Raw genomic sequence first — 18,342 nt, 5'->3', positions numbered from 1 at the left:
CTACTTGTTTGTTTCTCATGAATATAAAAATAGAAAGTAAAAGATGGACTAGAGCTTTTTCCTTGTAAACAGAAAGTGGATGCTCCAGTGATTTATATGGGCTTTATTCCTGTTGTCGTGCTGTTTTTCGGTACCTCCTATCCTTCAAAGGACAATGACTCTACTTGAGTGTTGAAAAGTAGTCTTTATCCCAGTTGCTTTATTCTGTTTTACTAGTCCATTTTCTTTTTTGTTCCCTGATCCTATTGTCCCTTGACCCTGAATTGCCAGGTGAGCTAGTAACTACAGTAAGCTGGATATACCTTGAGTTGGCCCTTGTAAAATTTGTACCAAAAAGATTGGGGTTAGTCTTTGCTGGGACTTGTCTGTGAATAGTGGGCAGAGCTGCCCCTTCCATTTGGGTGAGGCTGGAGGGTGGTGACACCCATGCACACGGAAGCAGTAGAACCTGCATCCAACCAGGAGCCAAGTTGCTGGGAACTGTCTATCCCCTTGTCCAAGCTTACAATTCTACACTGTAAAAACTTTAACAAAAAACCTCTATGAGACTTTTGTTTGTTTGTTTAGAGAGAAAGAACGTGTTTGGCTAGTTTAGTACTAATATGAGTCATTTAGTGATCAAAGTCTATACTTAGCCTCTAAAACTAGGGAACAGTCTCCATTCATCAAAACCTTGATCCTTACTCTTAAAATTAAAAATCTGTCTGTAGTATTACCAACCATTATTTTCCCATTTGAAATTTTAAAAAGGGGCATCAGCAACTTCATTTATTCATTCAGTGAATGTTTACTGAGTGCCTGCTATGTGACAGACATGGTGCTGGGAGGCTCTGGAGATACCAGAATGAGCATCACATAGTCACCATCCCCTCTGACCTCGGAGGCCATTTTACAAAAAGGCGATTGACAACTCTAGATGTGAGTGTTGGCTGGAAGGGAGGGCCCCTGGGTTCCCTCCTCTGTGCCCTGACAGTGATCCCTGAGCAACCCTGGACCTGTCACCCAGCCCTTCTGGGCTTCACACTCCTTCTCTGCAAAGGGACGGGTTGCCTTGAACAGAAAGGATGCAAACACTGACTCCTGCAGGGTCAGGCAAGTAGCATAAAATCAGAATTGGGGCTTGTGTGAGATAATGTAGAGCTGGGGGAACTGTGATGAAGTGGGAACTACATCCCCACCTAACATCATTTAAATTCAATTTTTTTATATCAATTTTTTAAAAAATTTATTTTATTAAAGTATAGTTGATTTACAATGTTGTGTTAGTTTCTGGCATACAGCAAAGTGATTCTGTTATATATACATATATATTATAACGTATATACATTCTTTTCCATATTCTTTTCCGTTATGGTTTATCGCAGGATATTGAATATAGTTCCCTGTACTATACAGTAGGACCTTGTTGTTTATCCATTCTCTCTATATAATAGTTTGCAGCTGTTAATCCCAAACGCTCAATCCTTCCCTTCCTCTATCCCCTTCCCCTTTGGCAAGTCTGTTCTCTGTGTCTGTGAGTCTGTTTTTGTTTCATAGATAAGTTCATTTGTGTCATATTTTAGATTCCACATATAAGTGATATCATATGGTAAAAAAAAATTTTTTTAATAAATAAATAAATAAACCATCGATGTGAGTGCCCTAATAAACAACTATACATCAGTTGTATAGAAAGTTCTCAAATTACGAGCAGAATAATTAAGTTCCTGTTGAGGGGATGATTCTAGAATTCTACTCATGTAAATTAACTATGTATAATATTAACAACTATTACTCAAATGCCTTCAGTGGAATTGGTAGAGGTTACCTATCTAGACACCTCTCCCTTCCCCCACGTTTTAAATGTCTTCCCTGGCATTAGAAATTCCTTTTCTGGGGCTTTAGAAGGTAACAGTGAAGAAAGACTTGAGTACTCAGTATTCTAAGAACCAAGCAGCATGGCTCCTGCCCTGCAGTGATCTGCTTCTATTTATCTAAGCAATGAAGTATAATATTTCTCTTGGCCTCTCAGAAGGTGCCTGGTTTAAGACGGAATTTTAAGTCAAGGCTTTAGATTGAGTTGAAAAATTTTCAAAGCCATCACAACTTTACGTTTGACCCTTAGGGAGCTCAGAAATGTCCATGAGCTTGCGCAGCTATTTGTCTGAAGACACGGGATGATTCATCTGAGACTTGCCCCCTTCTGCCCCCCGCCCAGCCATCTTATGGAGAATCAACAGCGGTGTCCACGTTTCTCAGTAGCAGCCCTGGGGTCGGTCCACCCAACCACATTCATGCTTGCATTCCTGGAAGAACCGCATTTCCCCTTAGATTATTCCAGGTCACTGTGGGCTTGGGATGCAGCAGTGCCGAGTGGTTCTATTAAAAGAACATGGTGTCAAGGCAGACTCCATGTGAATCCTGGCTGTGTCACCTCGACAGGTGTGACCTTGGGCAGACTACTTAACCTTTCTGCGCTGGTTTCCTATCTGCCAAAGAGAGATGATGCGTATCAGTGGTGACACGCACAGGCTCTGGGCTCGGACACACCTGGGCTCTGGTCCTGGTTCCATCTCACACCAGTGATGTAACCTGGAGGAAGTGATTCTCCCCCTTGAAGCCTCAGTTTTCTCTCTGCAAAGTTAGGAATCACATAGCATCTGCCTCATAGAATTGTGAGATTTAAGAGGGATAATGCTTATAGATGCCTAAAGCAAAATAAGCACTCAATACAGTTAGCTCCTATTACACTTACTACAGTGACCACATGGGAATGTGCCTGGCCAAGGGCTTGACACCCAGGTGACTTACAAACCATGTCGGTTTCTCTCCCCCATCCTCCTGAACTGACCTGAACCCAAATGTGGCATCATTTATACTGCTTTGGGGGTGATAGCATATGGTTAGGGAGAATTCTCCCACACCTGCACCCCTTTCCTTGCTTCTCATTTTACTCCATTGCCTGGCTTCCCCTTACAAGAAATCACTCGTGCGAGTGACAGAGACATGCACGTGCCTCTCTCTGCCACGGAGCCAGTCAGGGAGACAGATTCTTGGCCCAGGCCGACTAGCATTTGCATTCTCTTCATTTGAGCTGCATCAAAGGGCATCTAGAGGGATGCCCCAACTGTGACAGAGAGACAAGCAGAACGGCAGAGCCAGGTGCACTTACTGATATTCCCAGCACCGGCACCAAATTACAGCACATTAATGCCAACTTCTGAGAAAGGCGGGTTTATGTTGCTTCCTGTACATTTAACGAGGATGACTTTTAACTTTTAAGGAAAGAACAATTTAGCGAGCAGACAGCACAGGCTTTTAAGGCTCTCATCACACAAGACAAACACCTGAGTTTTACCCCAGGCCTGTGGTGTGCCCTGTTTTTCAAACTACAGATCTTGACCCATGAGTGAGTCATGAAATCAAGTGGGTTGAGACCAGCATTTTTACAAAATGGAATAGACTAGAATTGAAAATATCTGAGAGTCTTATGCACAATAAAGCTAAATGCTTTTGGTGGTTGCTACTTGTTTTTAGATATACGTAGATGGATAGATTGAGTTATAAATGTTTTTATTATCGTTGGTCATAGTCAAAATAGTTTGAAAGCCACTGAAATATTAGATGTACAGAAATACATATGTGCATTTTATCAAAACAAATGAAAATACCCACTCCGGAGTAAAGAATTATATGCAGATAATGGGAAACCCAAATCATTCAGCCAGTGTCTTCTGTTTTGTTTTTGTGTACTTTATCACAAAAAGTGTGTGTGTGTGTGAGTGAGAGAGAGAGAGAGAGAGAGAGAGAGAGCAGGTGAGAGGGAGGGAAAGACCACCACAGAGTGTGGTCTTTCAGTGACCTCAGGGCAGCCTCTCCCCTGGTAACTGGAACTGCCTCAGTGAGGGAGAAAACCCAGCTGATTGGATGCAGCTCTTCTGGGTCCCACTGAGTGGGTAGATTGATCTTCAGCTCCTGAAGTCTTTTCTTTCTTTTGGCTGTCTCACGGTGTCCTAGCACAGAAGGTGTTTGAGAACTTTGTATTGACCTGAAAGTCTGTGCAGGACACAGAGGAGGACTTGTTGAGACAGTTCTCTTTTAATGTCTTTGTATAATGCACCCATAAGGTTGTCCGGCATCTCCTCTGAGCTCACATGAAGTGCCCCTTGTGTGATGGGTACAGTGGGGTCTGTAGGCAGTTCCCAGGTCACAACTCCTATAGATCAGTACTGGACCGTGAGTGAGAAACCTGCATATCAGCAATTCCAGTTCTAGGGTTTTGTTCTGTGCTTTGACCTGTGCTTGTGCATGGAAAGGACTGTGTACCTATGTACTGTGAAGCATGCTTTGAGATATCAGAACAATCTAAACGCCTACCAATAGGGGATTTCCTAAATAGATGATGGTACCTACCTCCACACGGTGGAATACTATATAGCTGTGGAAAAGACTAAGGAAGCCATTTATCTACTTCCATGGAGCAGGTGAAAAAATAAAATTGCTATGATTTTAAAAAAGAAAACATGTTACTCTAAAGGGTCATGCCAGCTTCAGGAATTCTCACAGGGACAGCTAAGGCTCTCACAGCTCAACTGCTCCCACTGCCTGGACCCACCTCCCTCCCACCTGCCCCACAGGTTGCTGTTTTGGTTCTCTGTGTGTGTAATGAATCACCCCCAAACTTAGCATCTTAAACAACAATGTGAACTGTTACCCTGTAGGTCAGGAATTCAGGCAGAGACTGGTGACAGCGGCGGGGTGTGTTTGGTTGAGGTGTTTGGTTGAGGTGAGCTTACCACGCCCGAGGCAGTGAGGATGTGTGGGAGGGGCAGGGACTGCAACTAAGCCGGAAGCCATGTTAAAACAAGAGCGTCCCCTCTGCTCTAAAGAGCTCCCGAGGAGGAAATTCTACCACCAGGTCAATGTCGCCTCTGGCTGTGGCCGCAGTCTGTTTGCTTTTATTATGTGTACCCTGACGTCACGGAGGATATGTGCTCATTATTTACCCAACATCCCCTTTTGACTTACTCATGAACACTTTCTCTCTCTTTTCCTTGATACGATGAAATAATCTCATTCTTATGATATCTTTTTCCTTCACCATCTTTTTCATTGTGTTCCTATTTGCATGAGTGAAAATGGAAATATAGACTGGAAATCTGAATTGTATTCCCTTACAATCATTGGGTAGTTAAATTATTGGGGTCAGACGGTATCATCGTGTGTCCCGTTCTCCACCACCATCACTGCTCCCCAAGAACATCTCTTCCACAGTTCTCTGCGTCTTTCACATGCCTTAATCATCAGTGGGGTAAGCTAGTCTGATGAAAGGAAGTGGTTCCAAGAGGTGGTTTGAGGACTATGGCCTCTCCAGAGCCATCAGCCCTCATTTCCATCAACTTTAGAGCTGACCCCAAATAAATACACAATCTGACTCAATCTAGCTTCAGTGAAGCCTCCTAGCCCCGCCTCCCAACAACGTTTGCATCCCGAGGCTGTCCTACACCGTTCAGGGGTGGCTGCTGGTTTGGGTACCCTGTGTGACAAACCATGCCGTTGATGTTTCAGCTTCTGTTGATAAGGGGATCAGCTGAGTGGCTGGCATTCTAGGAGAAAGTCTCTTGATTTTTACTTTGCTGTCAGGTTAAGAGAATGAAGGGTATTTCTTTCTTTGAAAACAGGGGTTCTTATTCAGTCTGCCCAGTACCTTTAACCCAGGCTGCCCTACCCACACCCCAGAGGGTCAGTCCTATAAAGAGAGAGAGCTCCAGTCTCCCAGACCCACTCAGGACAAAATGGTCTTTCCTTATTCCTGCTTTTTCTCCTCTCTTCTTGTGTTGTTCCTGAATCCCTGGACCGTGAACCTGGCTTCCCCCATTTGACGCTTAGCATTCTTTTAGACAAACGTTGTTTCACTCTCAGCTCCCTTCACATCTAAGTACCCCCAAAGGCTACTTTGCCTAGTGAGTGCCAGAGCCTAGGCTCCATCCATATCTGGTTGTTTAGCCATTGCCAGATCTCGGGACTTCATTAAAGACAGTTGAAAGGAAAGGAAGCTGAGTCATGGGCAAGTTTCAAATTTCCAGATTAGTGTGTCCTTGAAACTAAAAGGGCATCCCAATGACAGGTCCCAATATAAAATCTAAACAGGCCTCTCAGCGTGTCTTGGCTCAAGTCACCAACCTCTCTTATAAAGCCCAAGCCCTTCTGGGGTTGATGACACCTGTGTATGACATGTAGACTATTTGTGTGCCCTTCCTCAGTTTCAAATACAGTCCCTGGAAGCATGAAGTTTTAAAAAATAATCTCCCAGTTCTACTGTCATTCTGATTTGTGAGGCAGGAGGAGATCTCCAGGATGATATGAGAAAAACTCATCAAGGAATTTTGCTGTTCTACTACCCCATTACTCCCTTAATCTCATTCTTCCATCCACTATCATTATCTCGTAAGATTTTGCCTCTGAATCAATGATTCTAAGAATTGCTTACTCCTCCAATATCTATGTGCTCAATGATTTTCCAGGCGAAGGTGTCTTGTGGAGCTTTTCCGTGGTGAGGGATAAGGAGATGACTGTAGCTGACATGTCCTGGTCAATTTAGAGCTGGGTTATGTGTTTGGAGGGTGTTTGAAAAGGAAAGCCTGTCATAAGTCACCTGCCACATGGGAGCAAATGGTAAAATTAGAAGAAACTTGCATATCTAGATAGGATTCTAGATAGGAAACTGAGAAGAGCTAAGCATCACAATATTTTTTTATTCCTTCTTGTTGAATATTCTCTCCTTAAAGGAAGACAGTCATGAGAAATGAATGGCTACACACATGACTGGCAGAAGTTCCTGGCAAAAGTTGAGGACCACTTATAAAGCCTGGAAGGAACACATTTAATAGGTTAATAATAAATGACATTCCTGAAACAGTGATGAGGGGAAAAAAAGTCTAAGAAAAAAAAGTAACATCGAATATTATGAAGGGTACAGGAATGAAAGAAAGATGAAACAGAGTATCAAGAGGTCCATATTCAGCACCATATGAAGAGGGTTATTAATGTTATTAAAAGGACAAGTAATAATTTTGAGGAAGAAATAATGGGAAAGGTTCAGGAACAACATTTATGTGTCTACGTAATAAGCCCAAACTATGGTTGTAATTTAGTATTTTAATATGAGGTAAATGCATTTGTTTGTTGATCCTCTTTTCTAGAAGATTTGGGAGCACAAGGGAAATAGAATCTCAGAGATATTATTAACATTGGCAGAGATTACTGGTATTCCTAGGATTTCCTTCCACTATTCAGATACCTGTGGGAAGTCTCTCCTTGCTCAAAACAGAGCGTCTCATAAATTCCTAAGGCCCCTTGCTAACAACATCTTTTTTTCAGAAGCAGATAAAATCAATGCTGACCAATGCTTAATTTTGAGAAAAAAATCTAGATCCTATTGGTAAAGTGGAAGTGAGGTTATCCTTGGGAGATGGTGGCTAGTGGACATTTGTTATTCTTCAGCACTCTATTCACCCCACTACACGTAATTGCACCCCATGGGGAGTGATTCCCTCCCCCCGCATTGCATGCAGTCTTTTGGGGCATGTCAGTCAAGGTTTCCTGCCTTCCCCTAGCCAAGGGATGGCTGTCGTACCTAGCTAGGCCAATCAGATGCGCTCTCTCCTAAGACTTTTTTTTTTTTTTTTTTTTTTGCGGTACGCGGGCCTCTCGCTGCTGTGGCCTCTCCCGGTGCGGAGCACAGGCTCCGGATGCGCAGGCCCAGCGGCCATGGCTCACGGGCCCAGCCGCTCCGCGGCATGTGGGATCTTCCCGGACCAGGGCATGAGCCCGTGTCCCCTGCGTTGGCAGGCGGACTCTCAACCACTGCGCCACCAGGGAAGCCCTCTCCTAAGTCTTTTTGTTGTTGTTTTTGCCGTATGCGGGCCTCTCACTGCTGTGGCCTCTCCCGTTGCGGAGCACAGGCTCCGGACGCGCAGGCTCAGCGGCCATGGCTCACGGGCCCAGCCGCTCCGCGGCACGTGGGATCTTCCCGGACCGGGGCACGAACCCGTGTCCCCTGCATCGGCAGGAGGACGCTCAACCACTGCGCCACCAGGGAAGCCCTCTCCTAAGACTTTTAAGTGGATTGACACAAGGAGAGAATAATTCCTGGTAAGTGAACTTGTGGAGCCATCCTGGTTCTGTCAGTTTCAGAGCCTGGCTCCAAACCTTCTTATTAGTCTGTGAGCTTCCTGATAACCCTCCCAACAAATTTCATTGTTGTTTAACTTAGCCAGAGTCTGTTTCTGCTGCTACTAACCTAATAACCATATTGATTATGACATCCATACACTCTTTATTGAATATTATACTCTATACCATCCTTGTGATAGCCCAGAGGAAAACAGAGGGCATGAATGAGGCATCTATCTGATATTTCAAAACCTCAAAGAGATAGATATGTTGGTATATCTAGAGCCTATAAAGGGGGAAGTGGCTTAAGACTATAAAGAAATAAATCTGAAAAAATGATTTTAAAAAGTGATCTTGGTGTGAAGGAAAAGAGAGAGGACTATAGGAAACAAATGGGCCACTTCAATGAAATCAGATTGTAAAAGAACACATACACACTCACACACACACACACACACACACACACACATACAAGATCAGAGAACAGTGCATTACTAAGGGGAAAAAGAAAGATTGGTGTAAAAGAATAAAAAATGTAGCTGGAAGGCTGAAGCCAAGAAAACAATTTTTTAATGGAAAAATCTGGAGTCATCAAAATGGGCTTTTGTTGGATATGATGAGAACGCAAATGGCCAGGATTGTGTGCTGAGGCTAATGTCCTAAGGCCAGTGGATGACAGGAGGGGAAAAGAATTTCTTCACAACCCCTAATTGGCTTCCATCTTCTCAATAAAAGAGAAAGATCTTCAGACCTGACTGTGTGGAATAAACATGGTTAGGGGGTCATTGACGTCCAAGATAGGAGCCAAGATAGTAAGAGAACAGGATGTCTCTCTGTAAAAGACTGCAGTCTCCACACCTGAATGAATTCTATCCCAAGGGGCTGAGAGAACTAACCAAAGTAACTGCAGAGTTATTGCCAGTAATTTTTGGAAAATCAAGAAGAATAAAAAAGGTGCCTGAAAATTAGAAATGGAATGGAAAAGGTGCCTGAAAGGAGGTAGGATAGTATAATATTGGGGTTTGTAATCTACAAATAGTCTACTTAATATGAAGCTTGGTGTTTTGGGAATTACAAGACTTAGATCACACCTGTGGGCTATGTAGTGATTATCACAACTTAGGTGAATCTCCTCACACCGTCTATCAGAATAAGATGGAAAACTGGATTAAAAGTACTAACACGTGGATTTCTAACTGGTTGAAAACTGCTATACAATACATATTGAATGATGAATCAACAGCCTTCTGGAGGGCAGGATCTTGGACTATGCTGCAGGAGTCTGTTCTTGCCTATCTTATACAATATATTTTTTAATAAATTTATTTATTTTTATTTATTTATTTTTGGCTGTGCTGGGTCTTCGTTTCTGTGTGAGGGCTTTCTCTAGTTGTGGCGAGTGGGGGCCACTCTTCATTGCGGTGTGCGGGCCTCTCACTGTCGCAGCCTCTCGTTGCGGAGCACAGGCTCCAGACGCGCAGGCTCAGTAGTTGTGGCTCACGGGCCCAGTTGCCCCATGGCACGTGGGATCTTCACAGACCAGGTCTCGAACCCGCGTCTCCTTCATTGGCAGGCAGATTCTCAACCACTGTGCCACCAGGGAAGCCCCGTATACAATATTTTTTGACAACTTATACCAAAACAGAGAAGTCACTTTGTGACTGACTTAGAGCTAGAAGAGATATATACTAAATATATTGGATGTAAGAATGAGTCTAAAAATGATCTCTATTGGTCATTTATGTACAGAAGTTTATTTATGGATAATTTGGAAAGATGTTTGTTAAGGGTCTGGAAAGATATACACCAAGGTATTCATAATGATTAACTCTGGGTGGGTGGCATAATAAAAGTTTGAATGTTCTTCTTTTAGATTATCTATACTTTATGACTTTTTTTGGTAATGAACAAGTATTTCTTTCATAATAAGAAAAATAATAAAGGGACATTTCAAAAAGAAAAAATTCCATTGTCTGGAACAATATAAAAACAAACCAGGGGGCTTCCCTGGTGGCGCAGTGGTTGAGAGTCCGCCTGCCGAGGCGGGGGATGCGGGTTCGTGCCCCGGTCCGGGAGGATCCCACGTGCCGCGGAGCGGCTGGGCCCATGGGCCATGGCCGCTGGGCCCGCGCGTCCGGAGCCTGTGTTCCGCAATGGGAGAGGCCACAGCAGTGAGAGGCCCGCGTACCGCAAAAAAAACAAAAAAACAAAAAAAAAAAACCAGATGAAAGTTAACAAGAATAACTATACAGTGTTGTGTTAAGGTAAAAAAAATTACATAAGCATAAAATGGGAAAAAGATGGGCCTGAGAACAGTTTATTCGCAAAATATTTGGAAGTCTTGGGCTCAAAGTCTATATGTGCCAAAAGGGTAGATGAATGCAATCATAGGCAGTATTAATAAAATAGAAGAGTCTGGGAGAAGGGAAATGGTGGTTCCAATGAATTCTGGTCAGATCCCATAGGGGCATTGTTCTGAGCTCCACACACTAAAGACAGGCATTGATGGCCTAGAGAACGGTCAGAGGAGGGTCATGTGAACAGTGACAGATCTTGAAGACCATGTCACTTGAGAACACAGGACCTAGGTTAATTGTTCTAGGTCAGAGAAAAGTTAAAGGTTATGTGACAGTTGTCAGCCACAGCTTGGTCAGTCGTAGGACAGGACAGAGTAGAATCCACAGACCAGATAAACCTACCACAGAGTGGCTATGATTGGGGAAGTTTCTAGCATCTGAAAGCCCAGGAAGGTGGATGGAAACGGGCACATCTTGCAGATGACAGAACACAGGCAGAGGTCCAGGAAAGCAGGTAGTATCAGGGGCGTCTGACAGCAGAGAGAGGAGACCCAGCCGTATTGTGGTACTTGGAGCTGTTCAGTTCCTGAGGAGCTGGGATACCAGGCAGGCATCAAAGTGGGGATCAAGAGAAAGAGTCAGTTAGCACCAACTAGTGGTTCTCAGGCCAGCAGCATCAGTATCACCCAGGCACTAGTTAGAAATGCAAATTCTCACGCCCACCCCAGCCCTACTGAATTAGAAACACCCAGCAATCTATGTTTGAATAGGCCCTCTGTGTTTCTAATGCGTGCTCACACTTGAGAACCATTGGCTTGGTGATTAAGCACAGGAACTCTAGAGCCAGAATGCCAGAGTTTAAATCCCAGCTCTGTCAGTAACTAGCTGTGTGATCTCAATTTCCTCATCTATAAAATGGTGATAAAGATAGTACTCACCTCATAGGGTAGTTGTGAGGATTAAATCTCTCACGTACACAAACACACATGCAAAAGGCACTTACACCAGCGACTCTGGCATATTTAAGCCTTGCGAACATTGCTCTTAACATGAGTCACTAGAACTAGGGTATATTGGTGAAGTAGAACAAACCATCTTACTGCTTGAAGGGAAGCACAGAGGCAGAACTTCAAGGCTGCTTTTCTCTGGGTCTCTAACTGGCCTGCAGTAAGGAGGAAGCAGTTCCAGCTGTGGAAGCAGGGGCATCAGGGAGCCAGGTGGGTTAGGGTGATAACTGACTTTCAGCCTTCAAGCTGTGCTACCTGCTTCCACATTACTCCTGAAAAGCAAAACGAAGGCTAAGGGATGAAATTTAGAATGTTTTGATTTAAGACAAGGAATAAACCTCCTCCAAAAGAAGAAAAAGCCCTTTCCTACTATGTGTAGATAGTCTGAGACTAGGTCATCACTTGCAAGGGGTATCATGAAATTGGTTTTGAAATGGGGAGGGAAGCTGTGTCTCAATGATTCCTTCCACTTTTTAGAATCTAGGAGCCTAGATCTTTGAGCGTTTAGGCCCTGCCCCCTCTCGCTGTGAACGCCTTTCCTACTGACATAAATTCTCCCACCACTCCAGTATTTTCTTCTGGCTCACATTTATTTCAGCTTTGGAATCCAGATGTAACCTGATTTTGAGTCTGGAATGAATTAATATGTACCAAGATGAATTCTTATAATATGAATTGTTGCCTTTTTGTTTGTTTTTCTCTTCCTTACTCTAGACATTTGGAAAGAAACAAAGGGAATTTTACCCCCTTCTCTCCGCTAAGAAAGGCTAGGCAGTTAACACTTTATTCTAACCTTCAAGGAGGAGTTAACAGTGGTTTTGTAAATTTTATATGTGATGCTACATACACACACACACACACACACACACACACACCCCCCGAAGGAAAACTGCCAGACACCCCCAAAGAGGCTTTACTCTCAAAGTGTTGCCTTGCATGGAGAATTGCCTTTTGTACTTTGAAGATAAAAGAGAGCACCTTTTCTTATTTTGGTCGTTGGTTTCCAGGATACCAGGAGAGAGGCAGGGCGTGTGTTCCTCGTGGGCAGGGTCTGACCAGCAGGACCTGTGTGATGCCTACAGAGGCCAGATGCCAAATGACTCTGCTGGCCTTCAGAGGTGAGCTGGGCCCTTATACCCAGACCTCTAGCGAAGGCGGAGATCTGCTGAAACAGGGGCCAGTTAGCAGCAGCAGTGTGCAGCAAAGGCGGAGTGATGCCGAGGGTAACTGGTGTGAAATGATAACCAGACGCCTTTCCTGTCCCCTGTACACACACTCACACACACACACACACACAATCACACAATAACACACATCTTTGGAGACACACCTGTAAGGAGCCAGTGTCCAGGTGCAAGCCAAAGGAAAGGGAAAATATGGGAAATGACAGATATTACACTGACATTGGGCTGATATTGACTGATCCCCCCAAATGGGATATTAGGGTCCGAATTTGGTTTAGACAGGCTAAGTACTCAATAAATATGTGAGGAAAGAATGAATTGTCTAGTTTAAGACTTCGTTTTGTAAAAGGAACTCTTCTTACATTTTCTTAATTCTTAAAAATCTTTCAGGGTAGTGGGATAAGGCGATGTTTGAATGAGACAGAGCAAGGAAAAAGAGCTATAGCCCCTTCCCCTGGGAGAAGGTCCACTGCAGAGATGCTGGCGTGAGGGGGGGCACGGAGCAGTGGAACCCAGCTAGGATGTGGCCCAGGACTTCCAGTCTGTGCTGGGGCCTTTTAGCCTAGGCATCGATAGCTAATGCTTCCCATTGAACAGTTTGGCTTAAAAATGGAAGGAAGGAAAAACTACTTTTGAGGAGCAGCTAGCCCTAGACCACTTAAGGAAGATAAACTCGATCCCATGGCAATCCCAGACAAGAAGAGCCAAGGGTGTCTGAGGCGCAAATGGCCCTCGCTCCCCCTCTCCTACTTGGGGGCAGCCACACTTCTGCAACCCTTGTGTCTAGATTCTAGTTCCCTTTGCCTAGCCGTGTTCTCCTGGGTCCCCCATGAAACACCTGGATTAGACCTAACACACCATAAGGCATCCCTCTTCAGCTTCCTTCATAACTCATAGCCTCGTCTGACATGACACCAGCATCATGGTGAACTACGCCTGTCTCTTTTGGGAAAGAGGGTCTGGAAATTATTTCAAGGACTCAACAAAGTTGCAAAATGCCTATCTTTTATGGGGCCTGTGGGGCCTTTCTGTCATCACTTTAGTAATGTAGGGGAAGTAGAATACAAAGCAGCGTCCAGTGATGAGAACTTAAAGGCAGGCTCTGCCTTTGATATGCCTGAGCCTCTGATATTGTGAGCGGAGGGCTGGGAGCCGGGACAAGCTGCTGTCTCGACCTCATCTGTCCATAAGTGAATGTAAGCAAACTGTTTCCTCTCTTTCTGCAGGTCCTATAGGCTTTTATTTACTTAAGTCTGCATTGTCTCTGGTCTGAATCCTGGATGTGTTCATGGATTGCCTGATTTGAAATCTGGTCAGACAATAGACCTAGGGAAGCTGCCTCGGCCGAGGAAGAGTGAACTCTAGCACCTATGGCATATTTCATAGCCTGAGACACATCTCCCTCATTTCTGAGAACACGGCCAGAGGCAGTAATCATATTATGTTATTCTGTGAGAAAAGTATTCCCTATCTTACTTTTCGGTACGCGGGCCTCTCACTGTTGTGGCCTCTCCCGTTGCGGAGCACAGGTTCCGGACGCGCAGGCTCAGCGGCCATGGCTCACGGGCCCAGCCGCTCCGCGGCATGTGGGATCTTCCCGGACCGGGGCACGAACCCGTGTCCCCTGCATCGGCAGGCGGACTCTCAACCACTGCGCCACCAGGGAAGCCCTTCCTATCTTACTTTTGAGTTTGTATAAGGCTGATTGTGCTGATGTGGTTGATTTTAAAGAAGGTACTGGTGTACTCATTCTCTCATCATTAAACACACACATACACATTTATATATAGGGTACCTACTATGAGCCTCACACTGGGCTGGACTTGGGGATAAGAAGCTGAGAAGGAAAGGTCCGAATGTTTGCCATCCAGCAAGATGAATTACTAAACCAAGGATTAGAAGGCAGAATCTCTGGGGTTCCTTGCTGGATGTTTGAGTTGCATCATACTGCATATTTTAACAGTGATGTAAGCTCAGGAATTCAGGAGAGCAAATGCTCAGAAAAATCTTCAACAGGGACATTCATGGGCAACTCTTACTATGCATATAATAGGGCAATTAACGGATAATGCCACTTAGTTTCTGGAGTTTCTAGAATATTGAGCTCTCGCTGGTGTGTATGAGGCCCTTGTTAACAGAGGTTGTCACTGAGTGACAGCATTAGAAGGGATTTTCATATTTTTCTGTTTGCTTTTCTACTTTACAGATTTCTTACAATGAATATGTATTGCCTTGGAAACTAGGAGGAAATATTATTTATTAAATTTAAATACTCAACACTAGCAAAAGCTTTAAGAGACAGGCCCTCAGTTATTATTGTGAGGGTATACATTGGTAGCCACCTTCTGGAAAGCATTTAGCAACATATCAAACCCTTAAAATGCCACGCATCTGTTCTAGCCTTGATCTGTCTGCCTTCAGCTTACTTTCTCTGCCTGTCCCTAGTCTGCTCTGAATTGCGGGGGGCTGATCCCTATGGATTGTGTGTTCAGGCTCCCTGGTCACCTGGTCGTGGACAGACTAGTGAGGAGCTGGGGGATGGGAGGAGAGGATGAGGCAGGTCCCCCCTCTCTCTCAACCTTGGGCGGCACCTCTAAAAGCCACTGCTGGGGATCCAGCTCCTGCCCAACAGTCCTGTCCTAGTTCTAGATTCCATCAGATGCTCACAGAGGGTGAGTGGCTTCACTCTTAAGCCCTGGGTAACCTCACGTCCCCTGATGGCTCCGTGGCTACTTCTAGAACCTGTTTACACAGGTTCAATTTTTTGCATGAATTCCCCAGTGTTAGAAAAACTTGAGTGTTTTTTTGTTTTCCTGATTGGACTTTAACTGATACTCCATTTGACCCGTCACTCACTTCTGGTAATCTATCATAGAGAAATCATCAGAGAAGATGACATCAAAGATTTATACAAAAGAAGTTCACAGTAGCATTATCATTTGGAAGAAAATTAGAAACAACATAAATATCCAACAGCAAGTGTTATAGGTTAAACTGCATCCCCCAAGAAGATATGTTCAAGTCCCAACTCCCAGTACCTCCAAATGTGACCATATTTGGAAATATAGTCTTTACAGACGTAATCAAGTTAAGATATCTCATACTTAATTACAGTGGGTCCTTCCTCCACTGAATGGTGTCTTGGTAAGAAGAGGGAAATAGGGATACAGACATATAGAAAAGAAGGCTATGTGTCAATGGAAGCAGAGACTAGAGTGATGCAGCTGCAGGCCAAGGATGGCCAAGGATGGCCAAGGATGGCCAAGGATTGCCAAGGATGGCCAAGGATGGCCAAGGATTGCCAAGGATGGCCAAGGATGGCCAAGGATTGCTGGCCACCACCAGAAGCTAGAAGAGAGAAGAAGGATCCTTCCCTAGTGTCTTCAGTGGAAGCACAGACCTGCCTATACATGGATTTTGGACTTCTAGCCTTCGGAACAGTGAGAGAATATATTTCTGTCATTTTATGCTACCTAGTTTGTGGTCATTTGTTTAGGTAGCCCCAAAGATCTAATATAGTAAGCCAATGATTAGTAAATGTTTTTTAAAAATTGGAATTAGCCAAGATAACTGATATATATAATCCATCTAAAAAATAACAGAAAAATTAATAGGAGAGCTTGTGTAAAATGCACACTCCTTGGTCCTAGATCTTCTGTAGCTATTTTAATGTAATAAATGTGGCTTAGCAGCCAGTAGTACGTTCTAGAAATCTCAGCTGTCATCAGGTGGTAGGCCTCTCTGCCACCCCTAGCTGGAGTCAACACAGTTGGACCCTTATCTTGTTCCCTGAAATATAATTTAAAGGATTTGCGCGACGGGGGTTGGGGGCTGCGCTTTTCTTGGTTTCCACTCTCCAGTGTTCTCAGACTTCATCGGAGCCTTAATTTGCAGCCGAGTGACCTGTCAATCTTACTTAGAAGAAATGGGTTTCCTTCAGTCAGAACTGGGCAGACAGCATGGAAGCCTGAAGAGGTGTTTGCCAGCTCTCTGACAGCCTCAGATAATGCTCTTCTGATCCCGAATCACAGAACTCAACCCTAGCTAACTTAAACATAAGTAAGTAAGTAAGTAAATAAATAAATGAATAAATAAGGAAATAAGGAAAACCCAGCAGGAGCTGAACAATCCGCTTGGGGGGGTGCTGGACCCAAGGCAGGTCAGTCATACACATTAGCAGCAGTTCCAGGCCACCAACCCCACCCAGCAGCATCGATCCTGATATCTGTGCTCCTCGGTTCAAACTTTCACATTCCTCAGAGACAAATCTGATTGGCTGCATTTAGTTCTGGGGTCCCCTGGACCCATCCGCTGCGGTCAAGAAAGAACAGGGTCAAGGAATTCAGACACAGCAGCTGGGGGCCCAGCCACAGTGTCTGTGATTAGGGGCCAGTTCTCAGAAGAGGAAATGAGAGCATGGCAACTGCCCCAAGAGGCTGCTACTCTCCTGACTCCCCTCCCCAGCTCCTACCTTCGGTCCCTCCCCGAGAATAGATTGTAAAACTTCTCCTAGGATAGACCCTTTCTGTCTTCCCTCCCCAGTCCACACTCCACTCCAGACCAACCCATTTCTGAAATGCCCCGAGTCCCCTTCCCGCACAGGTCCCACCCATGTGCAATGTGCCTTCTTGTTCATCTTACACATTTAGGTGCTTCTGTGAAATCCCCTCTCTAGAGGGGATTCCTTTAGGATCAGTGAGATGATACTGCTCTTTGGACACCAGGAAATCAGAGCCCATGAATCTTGGTTTGGGTAATTTTTCTAGTGGCAGTTATGGGTCATGCTGAGTCATTCAGACTAGTTTCCCTTGTGACCTCACGCATTGGAGAGCAAACTGGCTGATTGCGAGGTATAGTCTTTGGCCAACTGCAAAACAGGGCTTTTCCCAGTGGAAAGGTTGGGTGGCCAGTGCAGGGAGTGAAAAGTTAATCCAGGCACAAGAGCTCTGCACCCTGAATGGAATGCATTATCAGTTTTGAAATTGACTTATGTCTATACCACATTGAGTCTCCTCTCCCCAGTCTCTCCCTCAAGGGTGATCTGACCACGCAGTTAAAGTCCAAAGGAGTTTCTTTGGGTACCTGCATATTTTATTCTTTCTCCACAGACACTACTCTAGCTACCACATCATCAAACATTAGCTACAACAACACAGTTGGCTCTTAAATGTCATGGCAACGTGCCACAAGACTCGGCTATGTTGTCCTCTGAATTGAACTAAGAAAAACACATCGTGGGAATGCTTAGCTTACATTATAACTGTGTGCCACGGGGGCCAGTTACATAACCTCCCTGTGACTGATGGCATAATAATAGTCCCTCCCTGAGGGGATTGTTGAGATGATTAAATAAGTATAAAATAAATTAGCAGTTCCTGACATGTGGCAAGTACTCAGTAAATGTTAGCCATTATACGCATTTCCTACACCCTCGGGTAAAGTTTGATATACCTAGTCTCTGTGAAAACATCCTGCATTGTAAATATTAGTTTATAAGTCTTGTTCACCCCTAGACGAGGGCACCAGGTGGGAGCCCCTTCATACCTGCATTTCTAGCAGCCAAGGAGCCAGTGATGCTGGATACATGAGTGAACAGGTGCTGGAAAAAGTAGGGGATGTCATCAGGCCTGGGATGTAATAAAAAAACCTGTGACCCCAAGCTTCTTTAGCCTGTGAGAAGAGTGAATCTGTTAATTGGAG

The sequence above is a fragment of the Lagenorhynchus albirostris genome, chromosome 3 (assembly GCF_949774975.1).
Source record: "Lagenorhynchus albirostris chromosome 3, mLagAlb1.1, whole genome shotgun sequence".
NCBI classification, from domain to species: Eukaryota; Metazoa; Chordata; class Mammalia; order Artiodactyla; family Delphinidae; genus Lagenorhynchus; species Lagenorhynchus albirostris.
This window is presented reverse-complemented; position numbering follows the sequence as displayed.